We start from the raw sequence: 23,729 nt of genomic DNA, 5'->3' as shown, positions 1-23,729 counted from the left end.
ATACAGATTATCAGATTTTAACTGGATTATGTGTCAGTGTAGACTCAAGGCCCTTCCACACAGCTATATAACCCATTTAGAATCATATATTATCTGCTTTGAACTGGATTATCTTGACTCCACACTGCCATATAATCCACTTCAATGTGCATTTTATCCAGCTGTGTAGAAGGGGCCTCATATAATCCAGTTCTAAGCAGATAATATAACATTATAAATATACAGTTCAGTCTCACTTATCCAACATAAACAGACCGGCAGAATGTTAGATAAGTGAATATGTTGGATAATAATAATAATAATAATAATAATAATAATAATAATAATAATAATTATTATTATTATTATTATTATTATTATTATTTTAAAAAAAACTCCATTTATACCCCACCACCATCTCCCCAACGGGGACTCGGGGCGGCTTACATGGGGCCACGCCCAAAACAATACAATGTAAACAGCATATAAAAGAACAGCAGAACACAATACAATAAACAATACAGTAAATAATATCCATTACAAAATAAAACAAGGAGACAATAAAAACAAGGGCAGACCACATGAACATTAAGTTAAAACTCGGGGTGAGAAAGACATAAAAATAAAAACCACAGCGAACAGGGTCATAAGGGAGTGGGGTATTCTGGAGGATAGATATTAATAAGAATAATAAAATATATTATAATAAGAAGGGATTCAGGAAAATTAAGCACCAAAACATCATGTTATACAACAAATTTGACAGAAAAAGTAGTTCAATGAGCAGTAATGCTAAGTAGTAATTACTGTATTTACAAATTTACCACCAAAATATCACAATGAATTTAAAACACTGACTACAAAAACATTGCTTATGAAAAGGCAGACTGCGTTGGATACTCCAGAACATTAGATAAGTGAAAGTTGTATAAGTGAGATTCTACTGTAATATGAAATCATTACTGCGGTAGAATAATACAGAACAATATAATCTCTAAAACCAAGACAGTAAACAAAGAGCAACACTCTGAAAGCAGGGAAATTGAGAATTCCAGAAAGGAAACAATCAGGGCCAGCTAACACCTCCCAAGAAAGGATTCTTCCAGAAAGGAAGCTGAGAAGGGAGTGAAGCAGTGTGTATTACCAAAGTCATTATTATTATTATTATTATTATTATTATTATTATTATTATTATTGTTATATGTTGCTGTGAATCGTGAAAATGAATACAATCTGGCTCCAAGTATTCAAAAACACTAAATCAGAATATATAAAATTACTGTGATATAATAAAACAGAACAATACAATCTCTAAAATCAGAACACTAAATAAAGAACAACACTCTGAAAACAGGGGAATTCCACACAGGAAACAATCAGGGCCAGCTAACACCCCCCAACAAAGTATTCCCATCACCAAAGTCTGGCAAATCCTCTGTTTTCTGAGGGCCACAGACAGTAGAAACACATAAAATATTGCAAAGAACACCACTCTGAAAACAAGGAAATTCCAGACAGGAAACGATCAGGGCCAGCTAACACCTCTGAACAAAAAATTCACTCAGGGAGGAAGCAGCCAGGCTTTAAAGCTGCAAGGCCATTACATGCTAATCGTTTTGCCTAATTGCAGCATTCATACTTGCCTCCAACCGACAAAAGAAAAACAATCAGAAATATTGTATATTCACAAGCTTTAGGAAAGAATATCCCCTGATGGCTCAGCGTGTTAAAGCACTGAGCTGCTGAACTTCTGGACCGAAAGGTCGCAGGTTTGAGTTGGGGGAGCGGAGAGAGCCCCACTGTTAGCCCCAGCTTCTGCCAACCCTAAACTTCAAAAACATACAAATGAGAGTAGATGAATAGGTACTGCTCCAGTGGGAAGGTAATGGCGCTCCATGCAGTCATGCCACATGACCTTGGAGGAGTCTACGGACAACGCCAGCTCTTCGGCTTAGAAATGGAGATGAGCACCAATCCCCAGAGTCAGACACGACTGGAGTTAATGTCACGGGAAAACTTTACCTTAACTACCACCAGTTCCTCAATACTTTATTTCCCATACTACCAGACTTCACCACAGCAACGCATGGCCGGGGACAGCTAGTATAAGCCTTATATCTAAATTCAAACCCTATTATCCTGACTAAATAAAACAAGCTTCCATCTTCCAGATGTTACTGTATTACAGCTTCCATCAGCTCTAGTTATGATATCTAATGATGGGGAACACAAGAGTTGTGGTCTAGCATTTGAAGGGCGACATAAAATGACATGGCTATCTATTTGCTTCATGCGGAAGATGCCTTCTTTACCTCACAAACAGTCAAATATGTGGACTAGAAAGCTGAACTCTTACAAAAGCATCAATCTGAGGAATGTGAACAAAGAGAACCAAGGCACAGTCTTCCTCTATCATGAGCCCTGTCTGACAGATAGTTCTAAATTATAACTCTTGAGTGATATGAAAAAAAAAAATATTTCAAGGTTACATGGACTGATAATCACTAGTTAAAACGCACAACCTCTTCAATGAGCATAACAAAATGGTCTCCATTTTCTAGTACTAGGATCTCTACATGTGCAAGTTAAGCAAGCTGTTCTCCATTCTCTAACAAGATAAGGTCTACTGAACGTTTCTTTTATGGCTTGTTTCTCCTCAATCGAAAATCAGTTACTGAGTGGTAGTCGAGAATGCTCATTACAAGAAAACATGCATTTGTGAGCAGAACACAAAATATAGCTTGCTCACAGGAAATTACCCTGCTTGCAAGGGGATAAACCAGCACCCCACTGAATGATGGAGTAAAATAAAGATTGAGAACAAAGAGATTTTGAACAAATCAGATCAGTACATCACTGGCAAAACAATTCCAAACAAGCACTGGCAGCAGGCAGCCTGTTTCTTCCATAATTGTTTCAGAAAAAAGCCAGAACAGCAGCACTGCCTCCTTAAAGCGTCTGTAAAAGGTTTTCAAATGCTTGATAATGAAATCTATGTCCTGATGGACTCTTCTCTCTCTTGAACACTCCAAGAACTAGTTTGCTTTTGTTAGACTGGCCATGAGTGTGGCATGGCGAGTTCTCATATTTCTAAATAAGTAAAAATGAAAATGAAACATTGTGTTTGTGATGGAAAAACTATTAAAATGGGATCTAAAGCTACAAACTTACTCATTCAAGTGAATTTTGTTCACTTGGGCATTCCTAGTATAGAGGTCCAGGAGCTAAGGCCTAAATGTTAGACTTACTAATATCTTGAAGACACAAAAATTACCTTGAGGGCACAAAAATGGTATCCTATGCCTGCAAGCAGAAAGTGTCCAGTAAGAGAGATTATCATAGAGAAAGCAGCTACAGGTAAATCAATCCAGTCCAGGTCATGCACAGGTAATACAATAATCTGTGTAAAATGTAGAGGGGTGTGGGCAAGGTCTCAACCAGTTCAGAAGTGATTCAACAAAACCAAGAGTACAAGTAACAAAAGCTCCACAAGCAAGGAACTTTTGTTACCTGTACTCTTGGTTTTGTTTCATCACTTCTGAACTCATTGAGACCTTGCCCATACCTCTCTATGTTTTACATGAATTCTTGTGTTACCTGTGCATGACCTGCAGTCTGCTCAGAAGTCAAGTGTCCCATGAAACATACTAGCACTGATAACATTTAAAGTCAAGGAGATTAGACTTATAGATACCAGGTGCTTACGTAGTCAGTTTAACAGACACTGGCTGTATCTATACTGCAGAATTGGATTGAATTGATATCATTTTTACAGCCATGGATTGCAATCCTGGAATTCGCAATTTTGTGAGATATTTACCATTACCCATCAGAGTAGCCATTTACAACACATCCCAGGATTCCTTAGGATGGAGCGATGTCTGTTAAAATGATATCAAATTGTTATAATTTCACAGTATGGATGATTTCATTGACTTTTGTAAAGCTGTTCCTTTTTATTTCATTTGACTCCAAAGAATGGGGGGTGATTCTCCACTTTTTTTTTTTCAAGTCCTGCTGTGGAGAGAATCTTTCAGCTGCTACAACAACCAGTTCCTCAGATGCCAGTAGAAAGCCATCATATGGAACCAGAACCACAATGAAACCCAACTCCTCTGACTCAGATTCTTTGGATCCCAGAGGGTAAATTATTACAAACTGCCTTGTGGTTCACACATGGCCTACCACCTGCACTTTGCCCACTCTGGCCTAGAGAATACAGCAAGTGCAGTAAATCCATTTTGGAATTCATTCTACTGTTATCGAGAAATCAGACCCCAAATTATGAATTATATCAATTGTGAGACACGGAACCATCAGAACTCACAGCAAGAGCATGTGCCATTGTCCTGCAGTAACCCATTCATGAATTACGATTATACAGTAGAGTCTCACTTATCCAAGCTAAACGGGCTGGCAGAAGCTTGGATAAGAGAATATCTTGGATAATAAGGAGGGATTAAGGAAAAGCCTATTAAACATCAAATTAGGTTATGAATTTACAAATTAAGCACCAAAACATCATGTTATACAACAAATTTGACAGAAAAAGTAGTTCAATATGCAGTAATGTTATGTTGTAATTACTGTATTTACGAATTTAGCACCAAAATATCACGATATATTGAAAACATTGACTACAAAAATGGCTTGGATTATCCAGAGACTTGGATAAGCGAGGCTTGGATAAGTGAGACTCTACTGTATTTGGAATGTAGGGGAAATAGCCTACTCCCGGACTAGATAAAAAAAGTTTGCCCACTCATGGAATAGATAAACTTAATTTCAAAAAGTCAACTTTCTGTGATCTTAGGTTCATGTTCAATAATAGGAAATGTTATCTTTTTTGACATTTCTCTAAATCCCACAGACAACGTGACCACTAGCCAAACTAAACGGATTCTGGAAACTACTGTATAGTTCAAAATCTAACCTTTCTGCTATGTTATCATTCACCTTTGTTCAAAAGCATAGACATTCTGGCTATTGTAAAATATTCAAACACCCCCTAGAAAGGAAGGACAGGTTCCTTCAACAAAAATCTGCTGTTTTAGGTTTAGGCCAATGTACAAACATTGGTGTAGCATCATTGTTGCTATATGCCTTCGAGTTTCTGAGTGATGGGGATTCAAAAATGAATGGATTGTGTATATTTCCTGACATGATTTGTTCAGATGAATTTTGGCTTTGCACAAAATAACCTAGGGATGTTCTGTGGCTGAGCAGGGATTCAAGCCTGATCTATAGAATCATAGTCCATCACTCAAATCATTACACCATACTAGACTAGAAGTGCTTTAGCAGGTAATTAATTTAATTTGCAGGTCACTAATTTATATATCTAAAATATATCCTTATTACTAATTAAGACTGGATATTCACCTGAAAATTATCTGCAAACCCTACCCTCCAAGTAAGGTTTAAAATCCTCTGGAATTTAAATTTCCATTTTCTTTATTGGCTTCTGGAAATCCAAAACAAAACTGCATATGTCAAAGGTGCTGGTGATATTTTTTCACATATGACTAATAGTAAGAAAGGTCAATACTAAACTGTTGATCCAGATCAAGCCTTTCTTGTAACTTTCTGCCTCATTGAGTTCCCATTTCTTTTCATAGTCTCTTCTTAAAATATGCCTTTTCTGCCTTGGCTGCAAGTTGTTGATGTTCTTTCTGTGTTATTATTTATGCTTAAATTCCATGAATCATTTGAGAGCGCATTTTGCATGACAAATGCTCAGAATGAAAGATACATTTAGTTGTATTACAGGGTCCATTACCTGAACTCCCCAGTACCTGTCATGAAAGGCACGTTCCTTTTTTTCTCTTTAGATCAAAGTATTCTTTTGAATGATTGTTTGAATCAACTCTATTTTTAAAAAACAGCTGAAACTTATGCCTGTGTTTGGCAAATGAAGAAAATGCAGAATGGCATTACAGTAGAGTCTCACTTATCCAACATTCGCTTATCCAACGTTCTGGATTATCCAACGCATTTTTGTAGTCAATGTTTTCAATACATCATGATATTTGGGTGATAAATTCGTAAATAAAGTAATTTCTGCATAGCATTACTGGGTAATGAACTACTTTTTCTGTCAAATTTGTTGTGTAACATGATGTTTTGGTGTTTAATTTGTAAAATCATAACCTAATTTGATGTTTAATAGGGTTTTCCTTAATCTCTCCTTATTATCCAACATATTTGCTTATCCAACATTCTGCCGGCCCGTTTATGTTGGATAAGTGAGACTCTACTGTATAATGCTTCTTAGGGCACTTCTAGACTTCACTTAAATGCATGCTGAAGTTGGTTTAAGAAAGCCACTTAGGCATGCGTTTAAGTACCCACACCTCCTCCCCAAACTCACGCTTTCCCAGAGGGGTGTCTAGATGCCCTCCTAGTACCTTCCAGGAGGGCACCCAGATAACCAGAAGTCCCGCCTCCAAAAAAAGCCTGTAAAATTAAAACAACTTCCCTGAACACCATTAAAGTACTTCTGGAGTCCTCCTGACTCATAAAAATGACTGGGGGGGGGGGGGGGCAATGAGCAATTTTTTCCTTATTCACCTATCTCCTCGCATGTCAGAACTACTTTGGTGGCAGCCATGTACATTGTTTTAATTTTTATGAGTTCTTTTTTTTGGGGGGGGGATTGGGTGGTGGTGGATTGGGCCCAGTGCTCGCGTGATGGGCCCAATCCATACTGGACCCATATCTGGAAAGACCTGGATCTTACAACATCCGGGTCTTACCAGGCAACAAATGTAATTCGGGACAAAGCAGGGTTTTCCTGCTTTGTCTCAAATTAATTCGATTTTACCAGAGGCACCATTTGGACTCATACTTAAATACCAACACATTATTTCATAACAAACTCTAAAACTAACATATTTATTACAACACAGGCTTTGCAACCCTTTAGCCAGGATACAATTTATGCATCTGATAAAATGGAGTGCAGTTGATGAAAGATTATGCCAAAATAAACATGTTAGTGAAATGTTTGGTATCAGGATGATGAATGGGTGAAATAAATAATGATAACGCAAATGACAAAAACACACATTTAAAATGCAAATTCAAATGTTAAATTCAGCAACCCAAATTGTTTGGCCCAATTGTGCTAATTCCACTACATACTTGTTAAGTCAACACTTATGATGCCTCATTGCTTCAATAGGTCAACTCTAATTGTGACCAATATTTGGATTTAGGTCAGCATTCTGATTATTTAAGAGGGAAATGTGTGTAAGTCTGAAAGACAAGGCCAACTTTACTTATTTATAACACAGTTTGATAGTTTATGGGAACAAAATTTAAAACAGTAACTTCTATGCTACTGAAAGGGATAGTCCTCAATCAAAACTAAATCACTCGTGTGATGCACATCAGTCTGAGGATCATTATGGATGTCACAGAATAAATGAGTGCTGCAAGTAGATGTTTACAAAGGCTCAATTGGCCCATGTAAAGAATATATGAATATATACAGATGCACACGTTCTCCCTTTAGGTATTATAGCAGAAGACATACAGATTTGACTCAGTTACTTGCATATTTGACCTTAACAGCTTCTGACAAAGCCATGTTAAGCTTTTTGCCCTTTGTAATATGTTTAGATAGCAGAGGCAAAGAAAGTCTGACTTGTCACGGAGTTTACAACAGAAACTAAAAAATGCAACTTTAAGCCAACCATTGTATTCAGTATGAACATTCCTAACATTTATTCAAAACTATATTTATATGGTCATTTTCACAATATACCGCTATTTCCTAACTTATAGAATAATGAAGATGTTCTGTCAATAAGAGAATGAACACGATATTCTCTAGCTATTCCATTGATAATAAAAGCATTCTGTCATGCTTTAGGCCCTTGTCCCTGCTTCTTTTTCAGAACCAAGGACAGAGAGCCTGCAAAAACGGTAGAATTAGATGAAGCCAACAGACATTTCCTGAGACCAAAAAGAAGTAATTTCTACTCAGATCGGTGGGAAAGCCATATAAACAGCTGTAACACATATCTAGCCATTACTTTTTAGAATCTAAATAGAGGCAGAGCATAAGTGGTAATTGTGTTAGCTCTGCAGATAATGTAAGGAATGATGTCTTTTCAGCTGAATGTAATGAGGTTGCAATTCTACTGAGGTATTCAAGAGACAGCGAGAGTGCTAAACTACAGTCAGTACATCTAAGAATTATAGGCTTCATTTATAGGCATTTTGGGAGAAATTGGTGACATGCCATTTGTTAATTTGAAAGCATGCTTTCTTCAGTTGCCATTTGCTCTTTATGACCCCAGTATGTTTCTCCTGTAACCATAGCAGCACCTCATCCCCAGCCTTATAATTCACACTATTTTCTCCCTTCCTTGTCTGCATAAGAAATTACCAGTAACTTTAGGAATCAAAGAATGCATTTTTATAAACATGATAGATATATATTATGCATTGCATGAAATGAACTTAAAATCTTTTCTTCAGTGATGAGAGAACATGCTAGTTGCAGTCCAGCATCATATGGAGGACCACAGTTAACCACCAGTGTTGTATATGTTTGCTGATGTTCTAAATAATGCTGGACCAGAAGTCCTTTTAAAAATAACTATAATGTTGGTTCTTATTGTCAGGATTTGGAAATTACCAGGCATTTTCTAAGTAATATGAGAGTTAATACCTCTGGCCTAACTACCTGTAAAAAAGTTAAGCCACTGTAAATAAGCTGTGGTGGGTAATGCAATGGGAGTAGTATATAGGTTGTAGTTATACTGTGTAAATTTTATGATGTTTGTTAAGGGATAGATGGTAGTTTGGACAATTGCTGCTGTAAGTAGTGAGGAAGAAGAAACTGTAAAGTTTGTATATTTTGTATATGCTTTGTGTATACTGCTGCAACACAGGAGAAAGAAAAGCCTTCCTGCTTATTTGGGAAAGAACAAAAATCTCTGTGTATTTTGTTGTTCGAGTGAAAGACCACTACAACTGTGTTTTTGGAGATCTGGTTCCTTAACCAGAACTAACAGAGTCACTTCTGCAAGAACAGGAGTTTTATGACTGCATAGAAACCCTGACACTTATTATGAAGGATCTTTTTCTGCAGTAATGGGAAACCTTATCAATCCTAAAGGATTGATAGATCAGAAAACAGCAGCAATTGAAAAGAAAAAGCATGGTCTGATTTCCTCCAGAGATGCAGATTAAATATTTTATTAGAACTAGAAAACAATTTTGTTCAATGTTTTTACCTGTTTGAAATTGCATCACGTTGTACATGTAAAATGGTTAATTTGTGCTAGGATGTTTGTGAACCCATCTAATTTTTTTGCTAATCTCAGTTAAAGAAAGGTTAAATGTGAATACTATTTAAATTTACATTTTCTCCTGCTTCCCACCCCAGTCATACTTACAAGCATTGGTCAGCTGAGGCAACAGTTCTCATGTCTGTCTCTGATGTAGGGGGCTGCAGTCCCCAATATTTAAGCCAAATAAAATTTCAAAGTTTGTAAAGATATGTACTGCTGCATAGATAAGAACAGATAATAAAAATTGTTGGTTTTGCTTCAAAACTAGCACAGCTAAGCCCTTGAAAACTTCAAGAGGTATTCCTTTGCTCAAGAAAAAAAACCAAAACAAGTGCTAATACAGATGCATGTCGCCCTTAAGAAAACTCTTTTACTTCTCGATATAAATCATTTCTACATCCTCAGGCATGTTTGTTTCCCTGATAGTTTACACTGCAGTAGTAAATAGTATTCCTAATTGAATACAGATATTTGAATCTCCTATGCACAATTGCTTAGTTGTAAACACCAATGTTGTTTAGTAGGATGTGTGTGTAATTAAACTGTTCAAATAACCATATTGCACTCCTAAAACAAATAAATATGGAGATAGTCTTTAAAAATCCTTTATATTTTATTCTTTGTTTGTCAAGTGTATTGATACAGCCAGTGGTCTAATTAATAAAACCTACTTTATCTTATTCATCGTTTTTTCAGATTTCCCAGAATCTGAACATTTTTACCAAGATTTCTTCAGATTTCCCCAAAATCTGAAGGGGCCAGGCTAACACAGTGGGCTAAACTGCTGTGCTGCAGAAAAAATCCTGCTGATTGAAAGGTCGGCAGTTTGAGCCTGGGTCAAGGTGAGCACCTGATGTAAGCCCCAGCTCACCTGCCCACCTAGCAGGTCGAAAACAGAAATACAAGTAAATAATTAGTGCAGAAGTAATAAAGGCATCCTTAAGGACATAGATCAGGATGAAAGCTCCTCAGCATGAAAGATGAAGCGACTGCACTCCCTCCCCCCCCCCCCCCATGGCCGAAGTCAAGCAGAACCTCCAAGATGCTGGAAATAAGATGGGAAAACCTGTCTTTACCTTTGCTTGTGTTGCCTGTCCTGTTAATTGTATAATCGAGCCCTGGTGGCGAAGTGCATTAAAGCACTGAGCTGGAGACCGAAAGGTCCCAGATTCAAACCCCGGGAGCGGCGTGAGTGGCCACTTTTAGCTCCAGCTCCTGCCAACCTAGCAGTTCGAAAACATGCCAATGTGAGTAGATCAATAGGTACCGCTCCGGTGGGAAGGTAACGGCACTGCATGCAGTCATGCCGGCCACATGACCTTGGAGGTGTCTACGGACAACGCTGGCTCTTCGGCTTAGAAATGGAGATGAGCACCAACCCCCAGAGTCAGACATGACTGGACTTAACATCAGGGGAAACCTTTACCTACAAATGTTTTCCATATGTGTGTTATGTAAGCCGCTCTGAGTCCCCTTCAAGATGAGAAGGGTGGGGTATAAATACTGTAAATAAATAAAATAAATAATATCTGGTTATTTATAACACCTACCTTAATTAGAAATTCACCTCTTCTCTCCTGCTGGAAGATCGCTGCTATTGTTCTCACCTTGCCTCTGTCACTGCACTCCTAATTTGCCCATCTTCCATGCATCCCCTTCCCTGAACCGACATAATGTGACTGTAATGTGCTTTTCTCTTGTTCTTGCTGCATTTCCCATCTCTTCTCCTCTCATGGTATCATCCTACCTTGCACATAGCCTCACCTCATGCCCTCTCCCTTGTTCCTTGCACCCTGCTACAGTACTTTTCATCCTCCCTTCTATCCCTTTTGCTTAGTCTCTAACTTCATTGTTCCTTTCTTCCTAGTCCCTTCTTCCATTCCTTACCTCGCACCCTTGTCACTTTTCATTTTTTGCTTCTTGCATTGTTCATTTGCCTTTCCCTCTTAATTCATCCCTCACCTCACCGTATCGCATGTATTCAAACTGAATCCTCCTTGCTTCTTTAATTGCTCACACTATTCATTTCCCTTTCCTTTCTACTTCTTTGTTCATCTTACCTTATATCCTTACAATGTGCCCCTCTTTTGTTCATTGCACTCTGCCAACTGCACCACTGCACCACTGCACCATTATGCTTGAAAGGGAGGTTGGGTTTATTCCCGTGTAACAACCATAAAGAAAATTACCCACACATTTGCCCCATATCTCAGCTCCTACAAAGGTTGGTGATTTTTTTAAAAAAATGAAAGCTGGGAATCCAGTCCAGATGACAATCCAAGAAGGAGGATGTCTAGAATCCAGGTAAAATTTGTGCAGTTCAGGTGTATGGTAACCCCACTCTTGATTACCCGCAACTGCTTCTCAAATTAGTATTATATAGAGAAGCCAAGAAGTGCTCCAATGACAAGTTAAATAATTGCTCCATGAGATGTACCTGGGGTGGCCCTTAAAAATATCCCTAAAGTGTCAAGTGGTACAGAACGTGGCAGAAAGAATGCCTATAGGAGCTAAGTATTCTGAATATTATAAATCCATTCTGCTGCATCAATTACACTTTCTGCCTTTGCATCTTTGGAGCCAGATTTCTAATGCTAAAGCTCTAAATAGTTTGGGCCACTCTGTCTCACTCATATGCACCTTCAAAAACTCTAAATCCACCATGAGAAGCCTTCTTCTTCAACTCAATAGTGAGAATCATTACATCGTGGTGACCTGTGATATGTGGAATATCCTCCCTAGAAAGATACATAGGGCACTCTGCTGACTTTGCTTCAAAAGCATGTTTTCCTAATATTTCAGGTTGCTTTGTGGGTGGTTTTATTTCACCAGATTTTTAAAAGTAATTTTATTTTCTACTGCTGTAAATTTTATTTACAGTTTAGTTTTATGTTCTTTTAAGAGGTTGTAATTTTATTTTATTATTGTTCTATCAGTTGGCTTGCACATTGCTTTTTTTGACAATGGATGCCCCTAAAAGAACAGATTGAATGAGCACACACACACACAAACACACAAATACCATAGAACAGGAAAATTTCCAACTGAGCTGAAGGAATGGAAAGATGTAGGGAACTGCAAATGTCTGCAAACCTGAAGTGATTTTCTCCAAAATTCTACAAATTAACCAGAATGTAAGATAAATTCACACAGAACAAACCCCTGGGATGTAAAGATATTATGGAACAGAAGAAATCCACCCATTCTGCAAATAAAGGAGCTTGTTCAAAGGATTTAAACTAGTCATCTGTCTTAGGAAGGAGAAACTCACTACTCTTCCGTGTACAATTGCACATTAAATGGAATAAGGATGTAAAAGGAGAAATAAATATGCAGCAGTGATGTGTGCTGCAAATGGGTGCCTAGCATGCTGCAGATCTAGTATCCAGCAGTTCTAAGAAAGTTCTGGATGAAAGTTTCCACCTTGTCACAAACTTTTGGTTTGAGAATATTCATTTTGTCCTGAGTCATCCTCATTAACAGGGGGCATGTTTTATCAACTTTCAGGATAAATTAACATAACAATATAGCTACTGCTGTCCTGGGGCAGAACATTCAGTCATTTCAGAATTGCTTAGTTAATAGTTATCTCCAAACTGACTTTTGGAATAAGTTGATAGTGCTTTTAATTTGTGCAACAAAGACCTAATTAAGTCTATGAAAAGGACAAAAATATTTCCTTCAATTAAAAAGATAAATGTGATGGCACTGGCATTTGGGCCATTCTGATCCAAGAATGATTTAAATGCCTGCTTTGTGTCGAATGTATAATAGTGTAGTGGGAGCACTGCCTGTTCATTACATCTGACAAGAGCAAAGAATTTACAAAAATGTGACATTGCTGAGGGGCAATTCATATTCCTACCTTTTAGGACTTGCTTGGTGTTTCTCTCCTTTTAGATTGGGGTATGTTAATTGTTTATTGTGCTTCTTATTACATGTGTGTTCTGCTACTCAAGAGAGATTCAGAGAAATTTATATGATGGTGGGAGGATTTGAAGCATCTATGGATCTCCAGAGGTTGATGAAATAGCTATCTCATCATCTCTAACCACTGACTAGGTTGGAAGGGGTTGACAGGAACTAGAGGCCACAAAATTTGAAAGGTCATAAGATCTGTTATTTTTGGGTTGTATTACCCAACATATATTAACACCCCATGGGCCCTACAACATCCACAAATGAGCCATGAATATGGGGGGAACCTATGTAAAAAATGGAGCTAGCTTGTTGTCTATTGCTACAGACACTAGAACATGAAGCAATGAGTTCTAATGACAAGACAATAGTTTTTACCTAAAGGTTAGTAATGTTTTTCCAACTGTTCACCAGTAGAATGGACTGCCAAAGAGGATAATAGATTCTCCATCTCTAGAGATTTTCCAACAGAGGTTGGGTAGACATTAGAAGTGTGCATGGTGCCAAAAATCCATTTAGTTTGAATTTACAAAATTTGGGCAACCCCTGTTTTGATTCTAAAGTGTTTTGAAAAATTCCTGAAGGGTCCATGTCATATCTAATATGAAGTTCTGAAAACTTTGTTAGTTTTTCATTACATTATTTGCCCATTTGTGCCAATGAGGATACTTCCAAGGGCCCCCTCTCTCCCTCATTTTTAGGGCTATCAAGATTAAACTTGCTACAATTTAACTATATATGCATTTTAAATTTTATAATCCATGGTTTAATAGAGTTTAATTAGAATTTTAATTAATGCGATACTGTTTTATTGTTTATGGATTCTGTTACTGTTTTATTGATTGTATTTTGGGCAATATAATTGCCGACTGTTGTAAGCCGGCCTGAGTCCCTCCGGGTGAGAAGGATGGGGTAAAAGTGATGTAAATAAATAAATAAACACAATTGTGGCACACATTTACCACTGTAAGCCACCCCAAGTTTTGGAATGCTTCATTCATCCACTAATTTTTAGGATTTTTTTTTGGAATTTTTATGAATAAGGTTTTTTAAACTACAAGACCTATCCCCTTGGATTTCCCTACAATGATACAACATTACATCACTCCCCCCAAGTTTCAGAAAGATCCACAGATCCACTGATTTTAGGGAATTTTTTGCTCTCTCAGACTCTGGGGGGAGGGGGAGAGATTTTTGCAGATCCTGAGCTTAGACTCTTGCATAGTTTTTCTCCTTTATGGCATATCAGTAAAGCTGATATGGCTGATTGGAGAGGTTGGCTAGTTCAAGCTAGTTTAGCTCACTCACAATGGCAACTAAGGAAACTGAAATACAAGGAGCACTTCCTCCCTTCACCTCTTCTTCAGCCCTAATAGGCTGAGGAGGGCATGTGATATACCAAGTTGCTTGCACGAAGAAGAAGCTGACACCATAACTTACAAAAATAATGAACTTCTTTTGAAATCTCTGTACATGAGTGTTTTAATTCATCTCTGTGTGTGTGTGGGGTGTGTGCACACTGCACTGGCTTCGTAACACGGGTCATAAGTATGGATTTACCAAATCACTTATGACCCGTGTCTGGATTTTTGAAGAGCCCTAGCAGACATCTATTGGAAGTGTTGTAATTGTGTATTTTTGAATAGCAGGGTTTTGGTTTAGAACAGGGCTTCTTAACCTTTGCTGTTCCATTGAGACCTTTGCCAGTCAGATAAAAAAACATAACACCCTTCTCAGAATGTAGTGGCAAATAGTTTTGTGACACTAAACAACAGCATGCCAAACAATAGTTTGTACACAGCAGGACTGTGATCATGTTTAATTTAATATCATCTATCAAATGCCATAATTTCAATATATGGCTGAAAAAATTGTGATGTCAAATGAAAATTACTATAATTTATTGTATACATTCATAAGTGAAGGAAATACTAGATTTCAGTCAGAAGTGAGAAAAAATAAAGATAATAATGTTTTTTTCAGTTCCAGCTTGCAAGGAGATTGTGGTCCTTTGGCGAAGAACTGTTGTCCCTTCTATCTCTAAGATTCCATTATTCTATTACATACATCTAGACCTTTCTACATTCAGGATTCTACAAGAGCTGGAATCCCCACTGCAAAGGGGTGCAACTCCCATGGAAACCTGAAAATATAGAGGTCGCCATTAAAGACATCCCCAGCTCAAAACCCATGCCTAATGTTGTTGAAGTGAAAAGAAGCTGGTATCTCGCTTTCTTCTTTAAAATGTGGATCTGTTTCATGTGTATCACATAAAAGAAACTATGGTTTCTTGTTTAAGGACACTAATAACTTATGGTGAATGACCAGAGATCTCAACTGAGTTTTTTGCTTCCAGATCTGACATTTGACCATGTTAGTAACATATGTCCATTTCACCACCTAATTGATTTTTTTCATAATTAGAAATATGGAAACAAGAAAAACTGAATTCTCACTTGTTTCAAGATGATATCAACTAGACTTCTTCCATGTATATAGATATTCCAGCTACAAGAACTATACCTTAAAAAAGACTGAATGAATAATGAAAAGCTTCTAGAGAGCATAGTGTACTTGTTGGTCTATGCTCATTTTTAGCATCAGCCTCAATTTGTCTGCATTAATGTTTGATGAAAATCCTATTAAAATGAGAAACATACACAAACACATGAAAACAAAGCTAAAGCAGAGTAGTTGAAGGTCTAGGCAGTGACCTATTTTATATTTGTGAGACCATGCTTTATGTTTCCTCATTTCCATTTCTATTTTATAAAATGTCAGAGACAATTTCTGGACAGACATGGTCATTAAAACAAAAAGTGAACTTAGAAATTGATTACAGCCACTGGAACATGTTTCCGTCCTATGCAGTGATAATGTAACATGAACCATGCTGGGAGAGGGGAAGTTGGTGCAAAAATATAATATATTTGATATAATAACTGTGTTCCCAAGAAAAAATGGAAGCTGCATGTTTGGAACTAATTGCTAGAGTCCTAATTCCATTGCTTGAAAATAATATTTTATTCATTGATATATATATATATATATATATATATATATATATATATATATAATTGGTGTTGTATATCTAGACTCTTTTTTTAGCAGCGCAATTAATTTGTGGAAACTAGTCGTCTGTCTATCTCCCAACATTTTTTCTGTCCAAATGACAAAATACCATACATTTATATGACATTTACTACCTAGACAGAGCTGAAATATTCCTTCTAATTATACCCTGACTCTGAAACTTACACAATAATGTTGACAGAAATGATATGCTATGACAGTTGTATGGACTGACTGACCAAGGAGCTTCTAGGATTTCTCATTGATTCTACCCATGTTTGAGAACCTGAGTCTAGAAATTATTTAGGAATAAATTTTAATTCAAGTTGGGATTAAAATGAGGACAGAGCACATGTGTTTTAGATCAGAGCAGAACTCATATGTTTTATAGGGAACTCAAGCTAATGAAGAAACTAGTGTATAGAAAGCTTCTGTGTAAAATGCACACAAGAAAAGTGCTTTCTATACTTCCTTAATTGACCTTGAACAAGTTTATTCTGAATCAAAATTCTTCTTGAAAGGAATAGTCAATCACAGTGGTAGACACTGGTTGTTCTTGCATGACTACAACTGTTTAGTAAATTTCCTTGTTTGATCTGGAACTCAGAATCCTGTAGATGGCAAAAGATGTATTCAAAAAAAATAACATTCATGAGCTCCAATGATATAATTGAGATGTTTAGTAGACATTTTCTAAACATCCCAGTTATATAACTGGAGCTCAGGAAGTTAACTGGTTCCAACCAGGTTTATAGTATAACAGTCTACAGTTCCCAGTGAAGAGTAAGATTTAATTGGTACTTCTCAAATGGATGGTTTATTTTTTAAAACTGGTGTTCCTATTATTTTTTGTTGCAATATTTTAATCTGTTGTTCCCTATCTTGAGCCATAGGAAGAGGTGGGAGGGGGGGGGGAGGAGGTTGTTTTTATTGTTATTATTGTTTTACCTGAAAGCATACCAAATATAGGCACTGTGCCATGGACATTTCTATTTGCTTTCAGTTTTCCATTTCACTTCTTTTTTTATCTGTGGTTTATATAAATGCAAAGAGAGCATAAGGATGGGGGAGGCACACACCACAGGAGGCCAAAGGCTCTCAGATTGCTTTGTTACAAAGGAAGGTCTTACAGCTTCCAAGCAAAACCGCCTGGTGAGCTCGCTGTGAAGTCTTGCCAGCATTTCTGTGGAGAAGATCAAACTTCTGTTCATTCTGTGGCTTAATGAGTTTGGGGTGTTTGCATATGAGAGGGAAAACATACCATAGAAGGGGAGAGGAGAATAAATTTAGATTGTGAAATCAGTAGGGTGTCATGTAGGTGAAAGGGTCTTGCCACATGAATTGAGTGTTTAGAATACCAAGGTGAGCATCTAGTAAGTTGTGTACCTGAAAAAGTGAGGTAGAAAATTTACTTAGGTTGACTTTGACAGTGAAAGAGAAATGGAACTCTATCTTAATTGCAAATTATTTCCAATTGAAAAGTTAGCCATTACACTCCCATCTAATTCGACAAGTGATTGGAATGTTCCCCATTCAAACCAAAAAAGGATGCTATCAGCTCTAAATAGTACTGATTATCATTTCCCATTCAATTGCTGACCGGTTTACTAACTCAAAGCCTTTTCCATTATACATTTAATTCTGAAAAGTTTTTCTATAAAAATAATTACCCTTTTCTCTTTTTAAAAAAAATCCCAATGCAAGATCTGTTGCTATATTTAGGGTAATTTAGTTTCAATTGTTGTTCTTAGAAATGAAAATCAAGGGAATTTGTTGCATTCCTAATTATTGGACTGATGTGATTGGTTGGATGTGCACCTATTTATCATTTGTCAAATCCTTTTAATATCTATCTTGTGGTTCAGCTTTATAACAAGGAAGCCAATCTTTATAAACTTCAGTCCTTGGTGAAAAATTGTAAGAAAAATTGATGAATATGGCTGGAATCCTTTTATAGGCTTTACAAATGTGCCAAATACTGTGGTGCTATACAATGAATAATGGCCTGACCTCTCAACCACCAGTTACTGGGAAGCAGCTGCTGCAATCGATAAGTGTTTGTTCCCTTGTGATTCAGGAAGCAGTTGACTGCAATTCCCACCTTCTCTTGCAAGCAATCACCAGTGTGACAGGCAAGAGCAAGACCCCTTTTGCAATTTCCCCCTCATGCCAGAGATTGCTTGCATGAGGAAGGTTGGCAACACCAGCCAGCTTCTTCTCAACTGAGAGAGGGACTGATGCCTGTTGATTGCAGTGGCCTCTGCCTAGTAAATGGAGACTGGGGAACATTCATAGCCCTCAAGTAGTCTTTAAACTAGGGGCTACCTAAAGAACATGAATACAGTACATATTATAGTAATGAGTATGTGTACATCTACGTTACCCATTTGTAACTACCATAAATAAATTTGGCCTATGTTTAGAATCCAATAGAATGTTCAGCAAAGACCCCAGAAGAGAAGAAAGCAGAAACATGCCCTGAAATTGCCCTGGGTAAAGTAGAATACCCTCAAAGGATTCACCAAAAAGTGCAAACTATTTTTTCAGGCTCGGCGATCAACTGCCTTATTTCCTTTCCTATTCTTTGGAGGCAGTACTTTAAAGGAAAAGGAAGGAAGTTTGAATTGTATTAAAAATAACGGTTTAAATCAGGAGTGGAGAAAGTATGGTTACATCCATCCCTCAATTTGGGCAACCAACCATCTTTTGTGCACCTCCTCCCCCCAATAAAAATTCAATGGCATCTCTAGGAAACACAATGAATCAAGTTAAGAATAATGGACTGTATTAAAATTTCACCCATATATATATTTAAGGTGAAAGATAGTTTGGCAGTGAAATATGTTTATTTTTAATATTAACCTAAGTATCATCTATGTGCAACAACTTATTATACTGATCTATACCTTTCACAACAATTTCTGTGAAACAACAACAACAAAAGGAAAACATTGTCATCTCAGTCTATCATTTATAAAACATGATGACATAATGCACAGTATGGCTGATCACATTTGTCTTCAATTCAAATCGTCGTGAGGATAAGAAGCTTTGTCTTCACTATGGATAGAATTTTTGTGGATCCACAAAGCAAAATCACACCAAGAGCTATGCTTTCTATGTTATTCTGTAATTGTCAAATTTCTGTGTTTTGCAAGCCCTCTTAAGAAGTGGCTAAAGTGGGGGAGCACTTTGGAAAGAGTACAGAGTTTTATGAAAGATGCTCCCCTCTTTTGTGTCAGCATTAATAGGGTATAATGGAAAAATAGGACTGCTTATTCATTGAAATACTATTGTTAGAATCATGCTCTGTCTTTGGGAGAAAATGGAATTATTAGTGAATAAAACAGCTGCAGAAAGCTTTCGAAAGGCAATACATCGTCAGAATTATTGGGTGTAATGGGAAGGGAATAAATTTAGGCTTTATCTAGTTAAGGAAAAACATCCTGGATTCCCTTCTAATAGCTACCAGCACGGCATGTAACTCCTCCTGGCAACCTTGTCCTTGTGAAAAGCCCTCCATCTGAATGAAAATAAAGCGCTATCTTCTGTTCTCCAATTAAAGGCTGCAAGGGAGGGAGGGAGCCAATTGATTCTCATACAAGTGCTGCTGAAAACACAGAATGGAAGTATGTGAAGCGTGTCCTTCGTAGAACAACAGTTTTATTGTGCTGCTTCGTTTCAACCACAAGGTCAGCTTTCAGGAAGCCGTGGTGAGGTGGGGGGCTCTGTGTGAGCAGCAAGCTTGTTCCCCATTCCTGTAAAAACAAGTGTTAAAAGAAATGAAATAATATTATAAAAGCTGTATGCATTATATTTGCTACAAGCTTGTCACCAGAAATATTTGAATAGACAAAGAAACATGGCTACCACTTTTTATACAATTTGTTCTGTTATCTTTTACCTTGCCCTAAAGGTATTTTTATAGAAAAGCTTCTTCATGGATTTGTTGTTGCTCTCACATTTTTGGATTTAAACTTCCTCATGAATGAATGTATATCATTTTATTTATATGATGAAATCTCCCCAGCTCACCCACCAGCTCCCTGCCATTTTTTTTTTTAAAAAAACATAATGGCTAAAATTCCCTTGATGACTTACATTTCTATATACAGAGGTATGTCTGTGGAAAATAGAATTGAACAGTCTTGCAACATTTGTCAAGACGCTGATGTTACATGTATAGTGGAGCTATACATTGAGACCAGTGCATAATGGGACCTGTGCACAATGGTATTGCTGTGTATTGTTAGCCAATAGGGCAATATGCACACTGGGGCATTGGCTAAGGAGTGTTGAGGTGCATTGGGAGAGCCCAGTGCACATTGAGACACTCTTGCTGTGTTCTTTTACAAATTTTCAAGATTCACTCACAGGGTTCTTTAGCCCCCTTGCTATGTAGATAAGTAAACTCAAAATGATACAACATAGACATAGAGAATAGAGAATAGAGAATTCTGTCCAATATTTCATATTTCCTCTCTTTGTATGTACAGTAGAGTCTTGCTTATCCAACATAAACGGACCAGTAGAACGTTGGATAAGTGAAAATGTTGGATAATGAGTGATTAAGGAAAAGCCTATTAAACATCAAATTACATTATGATTTTACAAATTAAGCACAAAAACATCATGTTTTATAACAAATTGACAGAAAAAGCAGTTGAATACATGGTAACGTTATGTAGTAATTACTGTATTTACAAATTTAGCACCCAAACATCGCAATGTATTGAAAACATTGACTACAAAAACATTGACTACTAAATGGCAGACTGTGTTGGATAATACAGAATGTTGGATAAGGGAAGGTTGGATAAGCGAGACTCTACTGTACTATCATTTTTAAAAGACAGATCACTAGTTATTCTGAAAAAGTATAAATGAGGGCCCTTTTACACTGACCCGTGATGTGGGCCCAATCAGCAACCCATAGAGCTTTCAAAGGGCATCACAGATCTCCCTCCAACTTGAAGGGAGGAGATAGCTTCTACTGCCAGGCCCATAGCCAGGGGGGTATTAAGGGTCCCCCCCCCAAAAAAAAATGTGTCAGGTTAAAAAACCAGCTAAATAACATAAGTAAACCAGGGTTTTTAAAACTTGCCACATTTCCGGGGGGGGGGGGGGGTTGAATCTTTAATCCCCCCCCCCCCAGCTACAGGCCTGTCTACTGCCCAGCTGTGCTAAATGTATTTCAACACCACTGGGCGGCCACGATAGGGTCCCCCGATCCCTGTGTCATAGTGGTTCCCAGCCTACCTTGTCCTTGGTGCACTGGCTGACATCAGCAAGAGTGTTGCTGCACTAAAGGAAGTGGGAAAGGAGCTAATCTTGAAAGTATGAATTATGAAATTGTAAGGATAACCAAATTGAAATAGATTTAATGAATAAATTTGCATGTAAAAACAAGAAGGTCCAGGAAATTCTGGATTGTAAAATGGGAATTGTAGAGCAAGGGAAGAGGAAGTAGGAGGCTAGTCTATAATTGATGTGTAAAGAATATAGAGGAATCAGACACAAGTAGATTTAATGTCATGGGAAAACCTTTACTTTTACCTTTACCATAGAATAACTCGATTAAAACAGATAATTGGGAGGAGATGGAAGTAATAGCAAGTTATGTGTTGCCTGACTTACTGGGCAAGGGCCATTGCGGCAGTGCCCCCCCACCCACCCACTGGAGGTGTGTTCGCCTATGCACATGTAACTAAAAAAGTGAATTTGAGAAGATTGGAGAAGATAAGTCATTGTCAAAATGGAAGATGAGAAAAGTAACCACTAAATGTAAAATCATATAAAAGAATTAACATTTTGTTAAAGTAAGGTTATGACATTTGGATACAGACACTGGACAGTGAGATATGGACATGCTTTGAAATGGATTTATAAAATGAAACTTGATAAAAAATACTGGTATTCAAATATAAAGTAATTGTAAAATTACAACAGAGTTTAAAGGTAAATGGATTTAGTCATGCTGTATATCATGCAAAAGACTTACAGATATATTTAGCAAGGATTACTATTATGTAAATTTGTTAGTAAATTGTTATCAAAAGTGAGAAAATTGAATCCTACATATCATGATATAATATGATGCAATGGCTTAACTGTCTGACAGGAATATAGAAAGATAATGATTGGTATTTTAATGCTAAACATGACAACCTTAAGAATATGAAAAATATATTTGGTTGTTAAGAAGTAATTCAATAGGGGGAAGAAAAGAAGAAGACAGTTGAATTTCTTTTCAGAGACGTTTGACATAATGTAAATGTTCTATACCATTGAAGGAAAGAATGGAAATCATATATTTTTTGTATTCTTTAATCTTTATGTTTTATACTTTGTTTTAATTTTTCATCTTTTTACAGTACTTTTCTTCCCTCCCTAGAATTATAGAATCATAGAGTTGGGAGAGACCTCGTGGGCCATCCAGTCCAACCCCTTGCCAAGAAGCAAGAAAATCACATTCAAAGCACCCCCGACAGATGGCCATCCAGCCCCTGCTCAAAAGCTTCCAAAGAAGGAGCCTCCACCGCACTCTTCTTTTTCTCTTTTTGTGCATTTGTAGAATTTTAGTGTATCTTAAAACTTTCAATACAATATTATTTAAAAAGAGAGAGAGACCCTGATCTTATCTAATTGGCTATTATTTACTAATTTTATCATTCCCAAGGTTTTTTAAAAAATCATGCAAAGCAATATACATGCACAACAATGCTCTGAACATGCAAATATGTTATTTAGCTGGGATTCTAGCACCTTAATAGTAAATGAATTTGAAACCATTTTGACTTTGCCCTTTACAGAAAAAAATCACCATGTCTTATATTCCAACTTGCTTCTGTGGTTGTGTGAATTGGCCCTATATCATGTTATTTTGTTCTTCCAAATCAAGTGAGATAACTCATTTTTTTCTAGGTACTTTTATAACTTACTAATTAGTGGTGCACAACTTCCTTTATCTCTTAATGGGCACAAATGAATTAGCCTGTATTAAAAAATCTGCTACAAATGGCTATACTTTCTTGGATTGTTAGAGGTGAATCAAATGATCTGTGTGGCTGAACTGACTAGAGAACTCCCAGCTACTTAGGAAAGGACACATTTTCATAGCTAGGCTACTTTACACCATCTGGCCCATGGACCATCTAGTACAATTTTGTTTCAAACTTGTAGCTCCCAAATAATGTAAATTTAAACACAAACCTCCATGAGATTTGCTTACAAAGGCAAACTGATGACTTCTAGAAGACAGAAAGGGATCAGTCTTTCTAGTTTTCTTTTGCTTCACTCATAGTAATTCACAGAACATGTGGTGTTTAAAATTCCAGCCTTGAAATCAAGAACACATAGAAAAGAAATGACAGCTGGTTGAAGGACTTGGGGAATACTAATTTGAATATGCTTTTCAATTTAAATTTCCTCATGGAGCTGACACCAACCTGTATA

General features: G+C 37.1%; 1 long non-coding RNA gene across 1 annotated transcript in view; it reads left to right on the top strand.

Moving 5' to 3' along the window:
- Nucleotides 1-23,451, top strand: part of LOC134298096 (uncharacterized) — a 97,877-nt gene extending 74,426 nt beyond the window's left edge. Inside the window, exon 3 of the long non-coding RNA XR_010005070.1 lies at nt 22,669-23,451. This is a non-coding gene — a long non-coding RNA (uncharacterized LOC134298096). The remainder of the gene's footprint in view (nt 1-22,668) is intronic.
- The last annotated feature ends 278 nt before the right edge of the window (nt 23,452-23,729 follow it).

This window comes from Anolis carolinensis, chromosome 3 (assembly GCF_035594765.1).
Source record: "Anolis carolinensis isolate JA03-04 chromosome 3, rAnoCar3.1.pri, whole genome shotgun sequence".
Taxonomy (NCBI): Eukaryota; Metazoa; Chordata; class Lepidosauria; order Squamata; family Dactyloidae; genus Anolis; species Anolis carolinensis.
This window is presented reverse-complemented; position numbering and strand designations above follow the sequence as displayed.